Below are 16,058 nucleotides of genomic sequence, written 5' to 3' on the forward strand. Positions count from 1 at the left end.
AATTATACATTTTAGAAAATAGTACAAAGAATTTTATGTTTAATATTATTTTAAAGTAATTGTATATATTCTAAATCTAGAACACTATCAAAAAAGGGTACATCTTTTTTTAATTTAAATATATTAAATAAAAATGCATTTTTAAAGATTTATTAGCAGAGAATTCCACCTGATTTCATATTTTTATATTTAGCCCAGCATGCTAACCTACAAGGTGAGCATGGGGGGCGGCTCTGGCTCGAGGTGCCTGATGACAGACCAATTTGTGCAGATGAGAGCAAAATCTGGTATGGAGCTTTAGACCGCCGCCTTCACCTCCGGCTGCTCTGCCATTACCTTGAGTCTCCATTACGCTCTCAGGCTCTTTCTACCTAGTGACCTGTCATTCATCTATGACAAAAGTGTATCTGGCTTACCTTTGGATGCAATTTCACAACCATATCATGCCCTAGATTAGACTTTCGAATACTGGCAGGGCCAACCCAGACTTTTATCATTAATACAAATATCATTTAATCTGGTTATATTAACACCTATTATTTACAGCATGGACTCTCTCTCAAAAGGTACAACCTTTCCCTCCATCCTCTTACACAGCTCAAGCCATCCAAACCCCCCATCAGTTTTGCAAAAGACAACTAAGTAAGTGAGACATTTCCCTTGCCCTGAATGGTGTTGATAATGAAGTCACTGTATCTGGTAGATTCTACTTTAAAGAGACTGTTGGTTCTTTCTACGACAGTGACTATGACCTAGCAGCCTCGTGGCAGATGTGTATCAGAGGGATGGGTTTTCAATGTCCGAGCCAACTGAAAGTCTTTTGATGAAAACCACAGTTTCCCCTACCGCTGAATGAGGCAGGGGAACAACAAGTTTGGCGGACAGTTGAAGTGGCGATTTATGGCAGATAACTTGTTCCAACAAACTCCAAAATAGCCACTGAAATTTTGACACAGGTGATTATGGCTCTGCGGAAATTTTTTGTAATGCTTGTGTAATTGTTTATTAGGTATATTATTGCTTCTAAGAATTTTGAGGACAACACTAAGAACATGATGTATCTATATAATCTGTTCATATGTATTAACAATATTGTCTTCAATATCTCATTATAAAAAGAAGCATTTTTAAAATATGTTAATGTCTCACTCGGCTCATACTATGACTATACCATATCTCATGTTCGAATGTCAGAAGGCCTATTCAGCATCTCATCCTTCCAAGTATAATTTATTCAGGGGCTACTTACAACATTTAATGTATCTAAGAGAGCAATATTGCATGTTGTGTTGAAGATGCTGTCATTGTTCAACTAAGTTTTGAAAATAATGTAAATTATATTAGAATAAAAGTGTATATCTCATTAAACTCAGACATTAATCTTCATTACAAAGATAGCTTATTCTACTTAGGTAGTTGATTCTACTACTTTTCGGTCTGTAGAAATTGAGAAACCAAGTTCACTAGAATCTACGATCAAATTGTGTGACACTGAGAGAGGCTGCTCTGGTAAAGGAAACTTTGGCCATTTGAATACCCCATGATTCATCTTCTGTCGTGATTTCAACATTATCCATGCTTTGTACCACTGATGTGGATTAGAGTCTCCTGATTCAATCAACACGTTTTCAGAGTTACATTAAGTAATGTTAACGCTCCTACTAACTACGCTAACTTATCACCTTCATTTGTAATTTTACCCAGAAGAACATCGTAGGGAACACCAACTGTTATCATTTTATACTGTATGTTTCAATGATGGTTCTCTGTAGCAGCGCGATTACTGTACCAATAACGTCCTTGTCTCTTTCCCGCCCGTCCAGTCTTCCAGCCAACAGGCTTATTTTAAGCCGTTACATTTGCTGCATGAAAGAGCAGATCAGTCGCCGCAGTTCCACTGAGAAACTCTGTCTTGTGCACATAATGGTGAAGAAACTAATAATGTGACTCTCTCTTTACTTTAACAGGTGATCGAAGTGTGAGCTGCAAATCAACACCTGAAATGATGTTAAATTCTGTGAAACACTAACACTGCTGGCACTTTAAGTGATGAAAAAAATGACCATGTCAATTCTCTGTGACTCCTAATCAGAATAATACAACATCTTACATATCAGACACACAAAAAAAATCTGGCGAGAATCGTTAAAGCATGAGTCGTAGAGTATTAGTGATGATGAAACATAATGAGGGGCATTTCATGAATGGATACAAATACAAGACAAGTGAATTGAATTTAATTTAAAGTGACAGGCAAAATAATGTCAATGCACGGACTGTTGGGAAAGCTGCTCTTACACAGAAAAACAGTATTATTTGGGAAAATAATATAAAAGGTAGTGAAAATCTATCATGGTCTAAACAAAAACATATTGCTGAGAAATTTCGTCAGTGCAACAGAGAAAAAAGACTGGAAAAAATGTTGTAAATGTACAGAATTTGATAAATACTTTAAAGAAATGGAAAAACTAGCTAAGCGCCAGAGAGCATACACTGGCAAGAAACCTTATCATTGCTCAGAATGTGAGAAAAGTTTCAAACGGAAGCAAGGTCTAACTATCCACCACAGAACCCATACAGGTGAAAAACCGTATCAGTGCCTAGAATGTGGGACTAGCTTTACTGTGAAAGGAAGCCTTATCATACACCAGAGGACACACACAGGTGAGAAACCTTTTCAATGCTCTGAATGTGGGAAAAGGTACAGTGCTAAAAATAATCTTACTTTACACCAGAGGATACACACAGGTGTGAAACCTTATCAATGCTCAGAATGTGTGAGTAGCTTCACTGGGAAAGGGAACCTTTCTAAACACCAGAGAATACATACAGGAGAGAAACCGTATCATTGCCCTCAATGTGGGAAAACATTCAGTAAGAAATCATATTTTATTGATCACCTGAGAACACATACCGGTGAGAAACCTTATCATTGCACAGAATGTGAAAAGAAGTTTAGCCACAAAGAAAGTCTTATAAGACACCAAAGACGACATACAGATGAGAAACCTTATCAATGCAGTGAATGTGGGGTAGGATTCAGAAACTCGGGAGCCAGATCTATCCACTACAGAACCCATACGGGTGAGAAACCTTACCAATGCAGTGAATGTGGGAAAAGATTCAGTAACAACTCACAACTTTCCTTGCACCAGAGAATGCACACAGGTGAGAAACCTTATCATTGCAGTGAATGTGACAAAAGATTCAATGATAAAGGAAGTCTTACTAAGCACCAGAGAATACACACAGGTGAGAAACCTTACCAATGCTCAGAATGTGGAAAAAGGTTCAATCAAAAAGGAGCTCTTCGTCGTCACACGAGGAGACATACAGGGGAGAAACTTTATCAGTGTATCAAATGTGGGAAAAAGTTCCATGAGAAGGGAGCTCTTACTCTTCACCAGAGAACACACACAGGCGAGACACCTTATCAGTGCACCAAATGTGGGAAAAGGTTTAGTCAGAAAGGCAGTTGTAAGATACACCAGAGAGTACATACAGGCGAGAAACCTTATCAGTGCAGTGAGTGTGGTAAAAGTTTCAGATGTAAAGGAAATTGTACTATACACCAGAGAACACATACAGGAGAGAAACCTTTTAAATGTACAGAATGTGACAAATGCTTTAGAGTAAGAGTACATTTTACAATGCACCAGAGGACACATACTGGCAGTAAACCATATCAATGCTCAGATTGTGGAAAAAGGTTCAGTCAGAAAGGAAATTTTACTAGACATAGCAGAACCCATACATGCTAGTAATCCTACCTATACACAGAATATACAAAATGTGACAAATGCTTTACTGTAAGTGTGTGAAAAGACATACTATTCTTTATAGAGCACACAAGTAAGACACTTTATCAATGCTCAGAATACAGCACAAAGATCAGTCAAAAAGGAATTCATGCGCTTCAAAATAAAGCACAGAGAAGAGCAACCTTAGCAATGTGCTGAATTTGGGGCTAGCTTTAGTGAGAAAAGAAGTGACACTAAACACCAGCGAACACATACATACATGAATCCTTAATGAAACGCTGAATATGGAACTGGCTTCAGGAAAATGCTAACTTTTACCATCCCCTACAGAACTCATATGAGTAAGAAAACAAATCAATGCGTGAATGTTGAAAAAGATTCATTAAGAAATTAAATATTGATATTGACCAGAGTGCAGTGGGATGAGAAACCTTTTCAATGCAGTCCGAATGGGAAACGGGTGAGGGAGATGAGAAGTCTTACTTATCACCCGAGGACATGTGAACAGTCTCTACTCAAGAGTGAGCTGAGTACATTCATGTGATGGAACTTGCTGTAGAAGAGCTTTACAAACTATTTGCAAGGACACATCACTGTCATGCCACATCCATAAGAAAGTTCCGGCTAAAATCCTTGGCCCTTTATGTGAGTCAGTTGTTGACGGAATTTGGTTATATGCCTGCTAAGAATCATCTAAGGTAAATACTGAAGGTAAAAGCTTTGGTAGTTGAGTAGTCAAAGATAGAAAAGTCACAAGATAGTCGAGTTGAGGAGTGATTTAATTCTCAGCGGGAAGGATACTCTGTCACAACAGCAGCAGTATATCCTTACCTCCAAGAATGTGGTCCGCACAGCTAATTTTGATGTTTGCAGACCTTTGTTTCAATCACGTTGTAGGCTACTCCATCTCCGTCATGATTAAACCCTCCGATGGTCGTTTAGCGTAAGAAATGTTGCTTTTGACAGGGAGAACAAGAGGCCTGGGCAGTGAAAACCGCCAAATGCTCCCCTCCCCATGGGAGAGCACTCCCTTGGGGATTAAGCATTTTATTTTTTATATTCAAAAAGAACATTTCACTTCGGTATTTTCTTTTTGAAAATGAAAAAGAAAACAGTTAGGTGTAGGGCTCCATCATGTGTACGGAGCTCTGCGCCAAATAGAGTTTGTGCCAATGCTTTAAAAATGTCCCCGCTTTTCAATCATTTCTAAATCTGCTGGACAGAAACTCTGCCAGGATGACAATTTACTCTGTTGCCCTGACAGAGAATCGGGCCATCTGCCAGATTATAAATATGGCCCTCTGTCTTTAAATATAGAAAGTAATGTTAGTGTATGGACGTTGTTTGTCCAGCTTATTATACTGCGTTCTATCCCGGGAAGTGATAGTTTATCCAAGAAGTTATCCCAAAAGTAAACAAAACCATCATAGAATATGTAAAACAACAAAACAGTTTTTACCCAGCCCTTACCAGTAATCTAAACTGTAAAAGCAACAATGGCTTTCACTTAGAATATTAATAAGTGCCATCTCAAAAATCTATTCTGTATAACCAGATTAATTGTAAATTGGACAATGCCATTAAGTCCCCACTCTAGCAGAAACAGAAAAAGAAACCAATTTGTTCTGATGGGATAATACTTGAAGCAGATAAATGAATAAAATATTTGTATAGTGTAACAGCTCCCCAGACAGGGCTTCCTGGTGCTAGACAAGAAATCGGGGCAGGCAGGTTAATCAAGATTGAATATACAGTTTTTAAATTTTTCAGTAATATTAAAGATCTTCATCCAAATGTCTGGTGGAAGCACTTATCAGTGTTTGGTCATAATATAGGAAGCACAATTCCACCGATCTGAGACTTCAAGATCCTAAGAATCCTGAGGAGGTTACTCCCCTGTGACCTCAGAGTACATGATGGGCAGTATGACTGCAATAGATTTGACGATACATTGAGCCCCTGCTTCTCAATGCTCTGAAAGTTAGCGCAAGTGCTTGTATAGAATTTAATAAATAATTGGGATGGGTGACTACCTACCTCAAGGAATAATCATAAGCCTTATCAGGGTGAACCTTAAAAGTCACTAAATTAACTTGAGCTCAACCTCCTGCCAGCTATGGCTTTGAGCAAACAGGTTTAATTTAGGGTAATATGTAAAGTAATGAAGTCAAAACACCAAGCAATGAGACTCACACCCAGAATGACTAAATTGTTATAAAATTATACCCACACTACAAAAACCCAATTAGAGGAACCAGAGATATGAATTTCTAAATATCTAAAGTAAACTAGGTGCTCAAAACTACTAGGGATCAATGTGTATCAACTGATCACCGTAGACTTGGACCTAACCATGAGTTCAAGCTGACGGAAACGGAGTATGGGTCAGATACACCAACCAGGTTCAATCCATTAAATATTTATCTTGGAACTTGAAGACAAAATCTTTCAGCAGGGTACAGAAGCAGGCGGTGTCTTAGGTGGGCTTAATGACAGTTCTAAAGGTGATGGATGAGGCCCAGGTGAAGCCGCTGGTTTTAGCGGGGAAAACCCTTTGCATTTTATCACATTCAATTCATTGGTATTTTTAATATATTTGAAAACGTGTGTACAGTTTGATCAAAGTTAAACATAAACATGAGCATGTATGCTAAATAAGTGAACACTTTTTATATCACAGTTGCTGAACTAGAGAGTAAGGTTATTAACTTATATGGCCGGGTAATCTCAGTGGCTCCCATAAAGGTGTCCTGTCTCTGCAAGTAATCAGGCTAGAATTTATTCATATCTGTTTCTCTAGCTATAGAAGAGGTGGGTCCTAGGTGGGCATCTTTTGTGATGTTTGATAGTTGCAGCATTGATGCTACTGGACTCTTTACTGGGGCTTACTTCTCAACGTACCAACCGGGCTTGTACTTTAAAATGGGAAAACATTTTTCATCACGGAGTAATCCCTTTCCTCACACCCCAGTAAATCTTGGAGGGATCCAATCCCCTTCGCTCTGCAAGGGAGGTAATACAAGTCCTAAGCTGGAGTAAATGTCTGGTCATTTCCAGGGTTGGAAGACTCAGATTTCAGTTTATGAATACCTGAAAACATACAAATGTGTGGGAGTTCACAAATTAAAAAAGCTACCCATGCCCAATTCAGCCCTCTCCCCTCCCCTGCTTAGGATTTCTCAGCACTAGTGGTGGACAGATCTGTAGAAAATACTGTCAACCTTTCAAGACAAAAAGGACGATGACATTTATGCAGCATTGCGAAAACCCTTGACAGATTGCGAAAGCATTGGGTGTGGGTATTATCATAGAAATGTTGGTAATCTGGTGCATTTCTAAGCATGATCAATCAGCAGTGGCCTGATCTAACTCTATAAAGATCACGTTAGAAGAAAACCATCTTACGGTATTCCATTGAAATAGTGATAAATTGTGCCCTCGAAATCAAATTGTACCGTTAGCCTTTGCCACAACTTCTATGCCTTAAATATCAGTTGGAGTTGGTCTCCCTCCCAAAAATTCTGTAATTATTGTAGGAAATGTATGTTAAATTAAACTGGGTCTGTATCTTTGGTCAGACTGATAAGACTTAAGAGGTCTCCTGTTAAAAACTTTGCAAAGAGTTGTGTGAAATGGTTTACTGCATTATAACTGGCCACACCGGATACAGTTCAAATCCACTCTGCAGAAAAGAGAGAAGGCTTATTCCTTTAACCCTTTTAGGGAGCAAAGCATAATGCACCTACTTGGCTAGTAACATTTGCCAGATATTGTATGAATTAAAGATTACTTTACAGATGGGTTTCGGGCGGTGCTTAAATATAAATTTCGTTGAACAGGTACTTGCTTTCGCAGAGGATCTCTTTGCTATTAGCAATTACCTGTACTCTCCCACTTATTCTTTCCTCTCTTTTACTGCTGCTTCTCTCCTTTGTAAATTTTAAAAGTGCTGGTTCTCAGTACCCGTCCGTGTGTGTCCATCTGAAGTACTGGTTTGGGGAGTCTCCTCCAAGTAACAGTTTAAAATGTTTGCTGGGAAACAAGCATTTTAACCATCACTGGCCATTAATACTTGTTAAAACAGATATGACTTAGCCACTGAAATCATTAATTCTAGCTTAAGAACCATGTTAGAGAAGTGCAGGTGTGTGCCTACTCCCACAACCTCCACTGGTTATTGCAATGTTGCTAGTGTTACTCAGCATCGACTTCTTGCCCACACCAAATTAGTTACCAGTTGGTCCTAGTGCTTGACAAAGGAACGTGGTAAAATGAAAGATAAATTTGCAAAATAATATAGTAATTTCTGAAGCACAATCAATGTAATTAAATTTACTTGACCTATCCCTTAAAGCAGGAGCGGGGTCCAGAAGTCTATTTATTATTTTTAAGTGTCTCACAGCCTTGACATGATTACCATCCCCCAAATAGCTCACTGTGTGATATATTTTAATACAAGGTAACTAAAAGACGTTACTTCCAGTGTAGTTGATCATTCAGTACTCAGTCAGATGGCGATGGTAATGCACATTTACTGGAAAAATATATGTTTTGCCTAATTTGTTTTGAGCCTGGACATTATCTCAAAGTCCTTTAGTGTCTGCGTGATAGTATAAAGGTCTATTGTGGCATCTTTGACGTACATCAGAATATTGTCTGCTTAAAGGGAGACAGCACAAAATCCTCAGTGTTATGGCACTCCCCACTGTACTTCAAGTGCAGCTTCTGTATAGCTGAGATTAAGGACTATTGAGTAGAAAGCCTTTGGTTTAGGCACATTCATACAATAGACAAAGTTGGGACACCAGTAAATTGGAGCACTCTGTATAGAACTGGTCCCAGCAATTTTTCTTGGGGTAAATCCCGGAGGACACTATCTCAATCATGTTGTTTTTTGGTTGGTATTATAATATGAAACAGGAGTTAGTTGAGCTCTAAAGCTAGATAAGAGATCTGTGTGGATTACATTTTCAAGGTCACTATGCATTCATCCTCTGACCTTTGTGTGCGAAGAATAAAGTAAAATGATATAAAACTATTGACATATGGAAAATAAATAAACAAACAGACCTAGAGAGGTTGAAGTAGAGGACTGAGAGATGGAACGTTTCACAGAACTCTGTCATGCTAAACATGGTCTAGAGATGACAGAATGATTGTGATGTGGAGTTGTGAAGTCGTTGTCTCAGGTCACTCAATGTTGGCCTTGGGTTTCTTAGATACATTTGGTTTTTACGCCTCTTAATAATCAGAAACCACAGATGTCATGTTTTAGGAATCAAGGGCATTATCCAAAGAGCCAGTCAGGCATGGTGTCTATTCTATTTCTTCATGCATTTTCTGAGCTTGATCCTTTTGTTGCAGAGCGTTGTGAGGTTTTCAAGCCCCCCTTGTTACCTGTAGAGTTACATTTGCACACTGCCAACGGGAACTCAGGTCTAGACGGAGGGTAGAGGGTGGGACTTGTCGTCTACTACAGTGGATTGTTTCATACATTTTTTGTAAGGGCAGCCCAGGTATACAAATATGAGCTAAGCAGACAAAAGTGGGATTGATATTAAACCTAATGGTTCATGTGATTTGAATGCATTTCAAAGAATCGCAGGTGCCCCAAGCCTTCATTCCAATACTAGGAGCCCTTCCTGTGGACCCATTCCTAAACTCATTCTCTCAGTGCCTGTTTTGCTTGCTTTGGCCTTCTTTTAGTGTTAAAACCTTGCAAAGACCTTGAAAAAAAGTCTGGGTTTGTTCCTGGGCCCTTGGATCAAATGGCATCTAAGCCTCTATTTCTGCCCCAAGCTCCTGTCTAGAATGGAATGAATGTTGTTTTAAGTACATGCAAGAGATGAAGAAATAATGATTACTACCCAAAATGTTGTTCCTATCCATGTGGAGTCATTGATCTCCTCCAGCACTCTGGGTTGTTAGACCTGTAGCGACAACATTGCTCAAGAGGGTTTCCTTTGCTGTCACAGCTACTGGAGAGTAGAAGTAGACTCCAAGGATCATAAGACTCATCTCCTGCTAAAGCTACAGGGACACGACGACAAGCTACAAGAGGCCTTTTCCCAGCTGAAGAATTGCAATTGGATGTAGACTAGACTCCTGCTGACCTCTGCCTTTCGCCCTATGAGTCTATAAGTGCCTCCCTGGGGGCCCAGAGGACTTTAGAAGTGCACTCCTGTGGTGGATTGGGCCTTAAAGCTCTAAAGTTGGAAGGTAAAATCTTTGACCAGGATGAACCTGGTTAGTGTATTCAGACCACGTTCCATCGCTGTCAGCATCAAATTGGGTCTTGGCCCAATTCTACTACGACCATTGACTATCGTATGCACTTTGTGCTTCTTGGCACTAGCTCTACTCAAAACTTTAAAAATGTATATGTCTGGTTCCCTTATTAATTTTTTTTATTTATTATGTCATTTCATTTATTAAAGTTTGATCTGTTTTTATAATCTCTTGGGGATATTTATTGTTTTGTATTTCAACTTTTTGCTCTTTTAGTACTGAATAAATACTTTACACATTGCCTCTGAGTTAAGCCTGGCTGTCTTTCATCCAGTAGTTTCAAATAGTTTCCCTTCACTTGAATTCAATCCACCAGGAGCCGTGTTTTTATATCCAAATCCAAATTTATTGGTTGTTTTATCAACAAGTTATTCAGCCCAGCCAACGCCTTTTCGGCTTCAAGTAGGAAACAAGTTGTTTTTATGTTGTTATTAAGTTAGTAATGGAAAATTAGATAAACTGTGCTAGAGCCGCAAAGTGTATCTGTGGTTTAACACCTGTCACGGTGCTGGCATCCCTCTCAAATGTACCACATTTGAATCCATCAAATGCACAACATCCACAGAAAATGCTACCCTGTAGGAAAGTATCTTAGTTTGACTTGGTCACCCCCATTTTGTGCCTGGCATTTGATGCAACTTTGAGTGGGGTGCACTGGTTTCCTGCTAACCAGGCCCCCCAGTGCCAGTGTTCCTTCCCAGAAATAAGGTAACTGTGCAATTGTTCCATGATTGGCAAGATCTTTAGCAACCCTATAAGTCCATAGTAAATGGTAACCCTGGCACCTAGGGCATGGGTATGAAAAAGGGTCGCTAAGGGCTGCGGCATGTATTGTGCCACCGTAAGGGACTCCCACCAAACTCATACAGACTAACATTGCAGGCTGTGTGAAATGCTGCAGACAAAAGTGAACACATGGCATGGCACACACCCTGTGTGCCATGCCACAGACACTGCATGCGATCTATGTAAGTTACCCCTACAGCAGGCCTTCCAGCCCCAAAGTGGTGTGTATCATATTACATCTGTGGTGATATCTGCATGAGAAAATATTCCCCTGTGTTGCCTAGTTGTATTGCTATATAGTACAAGTGAACAGGGAAGCCATTTATTAAGAGTGCACCCGGAAGCATCTTAGAGCTGCCACTGAAAACCTACCAACCTCTAGTGTGCTGGTTGACTGGTGTAGACCAGCCTACCATCACAGACAGGTTTCTGACCCCTGCAGGTGAGAGCCAATTCTCTCTGAGAGCAGAAACAATGACTGCTTTGGCCGGAGGTGTTGTCACCTCCTTCAAACAGGGTGGCTAGTAATCATATCAAGGCTGGAGGCTTCAAAGGCCTGTGCTGCCTTTGATATAGGGCCCTGGCTTCCCCCAGACAGGGCAAATGCCACCCCCTGCCCATGGCCCGTTTGGCACCAGGACAGGCAGGAAAATTTGCTAGTCAGGAGGCAGGTTCATTATCAGGCTAGGTATACCCCTACGGTTGGCTACTGTAAGAACACGAAAAGTCGAATTGGATCATCTTTGTTTTTGGTGAAATTAGATACACTGGTCAGGGTTATGCCTACAGGAAGTGGTCATATAGGGGGTGTTTTACGGCATCCCAAAGGTAGGTAGCCCATTGGCTACTACCTTACATTCTCTTTAAAGGCCCTACATTGAGTATTTAGGTAGCACCCCTGACACCAAGAACTCAGATTCATTGGACACAGGAAGAAGAGGACAAAGAAGCGAGAACTGAGGACCAGCTGCAAACATTTTGGTACCAAACCCTGCCTGCCTCCACCTGTCCTGACAATCACAACAAACCAACTTGTCCTACCGCTGTGTATCTGCCAAAGACCCCAGTAAACTGCCAACACCTCGCAAATTGCCAGCAATTTCCCTTGGAGTAGAGGAGCTTCTCCCCTGCAGCTTGCAGTCACCAAGCAGCAAAGTCTGCTCACCGTTCTGCCGTGCCCCAGTTCAACCAATGCACCAGCCACCCAGGAAGAAGTAGTCGGGCTCCAGAAGGTAAAATCCGTCTCTCTAAGTGGGAAGACGCCAATCAATCAAACAATCAATCAATGTATTTGTAAAGCGAGCTACTTACCCGTGAGGGTTTCAAGGCGCTGAGGGCAGGGGGGTGCCGCTACTGCTCGAAGAGCCAGGTCTTGAGTCTCTGAAGGCGAGTAGGTCCTGGGTCTGCCGTAGGTTGGCAGAGAGCGTGTTCCAGGTCTTGGCAGCGAGGTAGGAGAAAGATCTGCCACCGAAGGTTGTTCGTTGGATGCGGGGGACAGCGGCGAGGGCGAGGCTGGCGGAGCGGAGCTGGCAGGTGGAGGTGTAGAAGCTGAGTCTGCTGTTAAGGTAGGCTGGTCCAGCATTGTGGAGTGCTTTGTGTGCATGGGTGAGGAGCTTGAAGGTGATCCTCTTATTGACGGGGAGCCAGTGTAGGTCTCTCAGATGGGGGGTGATGTGGCTACGGCGGGGGACGTTGAGGATCAGTCGGGCGGAGGCGTTTTGGATGCGTTGCAGTCGTCGTAGGTGTTTTGCTGGGATTCCTGCGTAGAGTGCGTTGCCGTAGTCCAGTCTGCTGCTCACGAGGGCCTGTGTCACCGTTCTTCTTGTTTTGGTAGGGATCCACTTGTAGATCCTGCGTAGCATGTGGAGGGTGTTGTAGCAGGAGGAGGAGACGGCGTTGACCTGTTTGGACATGGAGAGGGAGGAGTCGAGGATGAATCCTAGGTTGCGTGCATGGTCCGTGGGTGTCGGTGCTGTTCCCAGTGTGGTTGGCCACCAGGAGTCGTCCCAGGCTGAGGGGGTGGGTCCGAGGATGAGGATCTCCGTCTTGTCCGAGTTCAGCTTCAGACGGCTGCTCCTCATCCAGTCGGCGATGGCCTTCATTCCCGCGTGGAGGTTGGTTTTGGTGGTGTGGGGGTCCTTTGTGAGGGAGAGGATGAGCTGGGTGTCGTCGGCGTAGGAGATGATGTTGAGGTCGTGATGGCGGGCCACTTGTGCGAGGGGGGCCATGTAGACGTTAAACAGCGTCGGGCTGAGGGATGAGCCCTGGGGGACGCCGCAGATGATGTCGGTGGCTTCGGATCAGAAGGGTGGGAGGCGGACGCTCTGGGTTCTATCGGAGAGGAAGGACGTGGTCCAGTCGAGGGCCTTCTCTTGTATTCCGGCTTCTTGGAGGCGTGTCTTTAGGGTGCGATGGCAGACCGTGTCGAAGGCGGCTGATAGGTCCAAGAGGATGAGGGCTGTTGTTTCGCCGTTGTCTAGTTGGCGCCTGATGTCGTCTGTGGCAGTGATGAGGGCTGTCTCGGTGCTGTGGTTTCTTCTGAATCCGGACTGGGAAGGGTCCAAGATGTTGTTGTCTTTGAGGTGGCGGGCCAAATGTATGGGCCGGAAGTTCTTGAGGTCCTTGGGGTCCGCTTTGGGCTTCTTGAGGAGGGCGTTGATTTTGGTGTGCTTCCAGCTTTCTGGGAATGTCGCTGTTTCGAAGGAGATGTTGATGATCTTCTGTAGTTGGGGTGCGATGACTGCGTCTGCTTTGTTGAATACGTGGTGTGGGCACGGGTCTGACGGGGATCCTGAGTGGATGGAGTTCATGACCTTGCGTGGTTCGTCGTCGTTGACGTTGGACCAGGAGGTCAGGTGGTTGGTGCTGGTGGTGTTCGCAGGGGAGGTGGAGTCTGGTGTAGTCGGGGTGGTCGTGGTGTTGAAGCTGTCGTGGATGTCAGCGATCTTGCGGTGGAAGAAGGTGGCTAGTGAGTCGCACAGTTCTTGTGAGGGCGGGATGTCGTTGGCGCTGTGGTTGGTGAGTTCCTTTACAATGCTGAAGAGTTCTTTGCTGTTGTGTGCGTTGTTATCCAGGCGGTCTTTGAGGGAGGACCTCTTGGCTAATCTGATGAGGTGGTGATGTCTGCGGGTGGCGTCCTTGTGGGCTGCGTGGTTGTCCGGTGTGTGTTCGTGGAGCCATTTCTTTTCCAGTTTCCGGCATGTGTGTTTGGAGGTCTGGAGCTCGTTGGTGAACCAGGTGGCTCTCTTGCTGGCGTGGTTGTTGGAGGTTTTCTTCAGCGGGGCGAGGGTGTTGGCGCAGTTGTTGATCCACTGTTTGAGGTTGCGGGCTGTGGCATCTGGATTGGTGGGGTCGGTGGGTGGGTTCTGGGCGAGGGTGGTGATCAGCCAGTCTTTGGTGACTTTGCTCCAGCAGTGGCGAGGCAGCTGTTGGGTGCGGTGGTGCGTGGTTGGTTTCTTGAAGTTGAAAGGGATGCCGCGGTGGTCGGTCCAGTGGAGTTCTGTGGTGTGGTCGAAGGCGACGTGGGTGCTTGTGGAGAATGCGGGGTCCAGCGTGTGGCCGGCGGCGTGTGTGGGTGCGGTGACGAGTTGTCTGAGGCCGCGGTTGGCGAGGTTGTCTATCAGGGTGACCGAGTTGGCGTCGTTGTTGTTCTCGAGGTGGAAGTTCAGGTCCCCGAGGAGGATGTAGTCCGTGGAGGCGAGGGCGTGGGTGCTGGCGAGGACGGCGATGGAGTCGCTGAACTGAGCCCAGGGTCCGGGGGGTCTGTAGACGAGTGTTCCTCTGAGGGTGGTGTTGGGGTCGGTGTGGATCCGGAAGTGCAGGTGTTCGGTGGTGTTGAGGGTGTCGTCTGCGTGGGTGGTGACCTTGAGGGTGGACTTGTGGACGATGGCTATTCCTCCTCCGATTCCGTTGGCGCGATCCCTGCGGGTGATCTTGTAGCCGTCCGGGATGAATATGGCGATGTCGGGCACCGAGAAGTCGTTCCACCAGGTCTCGGTCAGGAAGGCTACGTCTGGGGCGGAGGTGTCGAGCAGATCCCAGAGCTCGACGGCGTGTTTGCGTGCGGAGCGGGTGTTGAGGAGTATGCAGCGTAGGTGGTTGGGTCCTGTCCTTGGAGGTTTGGTAGCTCTGTTGCAGGTGAAGCTGCAGGTGCGGCAGGAGAAAAGTCTGTGGGTCCGTTTCGGGGCGGCCTGGAAGCAGGTGTGGTTTCAGCCGGCGTGGAGGGTGCTGGCGTCGTAGCAGAGTCTGGTGTCCTGGCATACGTGGGGTCCAGGGGTTCTGGTGCTGGGTGCGGTCCAGGCGTGGACGGACGCAGACGGGCTAGCCCTAGGCACGCCCTTGGCACACCAGCGGCGCGGCCGCGCAGCGTCCAGCATATATGGGGAGGTGGGAGGGAGGAGCAGCTGGGAGGCGGGAGCAGCGAGTGGACAGGGGGTGGGGCCGCAGGGGGCATAGCGGTGGGGAACAGTGAAAACAAAGCAAAATGGGGGCGCAAGAGGGGAAAAAGTGGTACAGAAGGCAAAAGGGGCACCAGGGGGGAGAAAGCGAGTGGCACAGAGCACAAAAAACGGGGCACACAGGCAGAGGGGCACAGAAGGGGGGAAGAAAACGAATGGCACAGAGCACAAGTGGGTTACAGAGAGGGGGAGCAGTGGCACAGAGCCAAGGACACTAACCAGCGGGTGGGCGGCGGCAGCAGGGGCACACTTATCAGTGAGTCGGCAGCAGGGGCACAGAGTCGGCGCTGCATGGAGGGGGAGCGACCTACCACGAGGGTCAGAGGTTAGGATCAATCAGAGCAGCACAGCACCAGTACTTGGGGTACGGGACCCCTTGCAGCAATCAAAGCCTGTTTGAGTCCAATCAGTACTCCAATGACATCAAGATCGGGCAGCCGCCGAGAGACATCAGCACTGCAGAGACCCACTTCAAGAGTGGCCCAGCTGTCCTGTTTTTGTCCCCTCAACTGACGAGATCGACAACCGTGATGCACAAACCCAGGTGACCTAAGCACTCTACAGCCCAGGTTCCCGAGATCTGACTTTGCTTCCTTGCTCCCACGACCCTCACAACCTGAGCCCCTAATTGGGAGCTCCCAGAACTTGTCCCCAAGTCCCCCATTGCAGCCTGTTTCTAGGTACACCCCTTCTCTTTGGTGTAGCGTGCAAAGCTACCAACCCGACCAGCATCTCTGCACCTGGACGCTCCAGGGCAGATTGCCTT

General features: G+C 44.9%; 1 pseudogene; it reads left to right on the forward strand.

The window, feature by feature from the left end:
• Positions 1-2,345: 2,345 nt before the first annotated feature.
• LOC146813533 (uncharacterized) lies at positions 2,346-3,765 on the forward strand (annotated as a pseudogene).
• The last annotated feature ends 12,293 nt before the right edge of the window (positions 3,766-16,058 follow it).

The sequence above is a fragment of the Triturus cristatus genome, chromosome 7, assembly GCF_964204655.1.
Source record: "Triturus cristatus chromosome 7, aTriCri1.1, whole genome shotgun sequence".
NCBI lineage: Eukaryota > Metazoa > Chordata > Amphibia > Caudata > Salamandridae > Triturus > Triturus cristatus.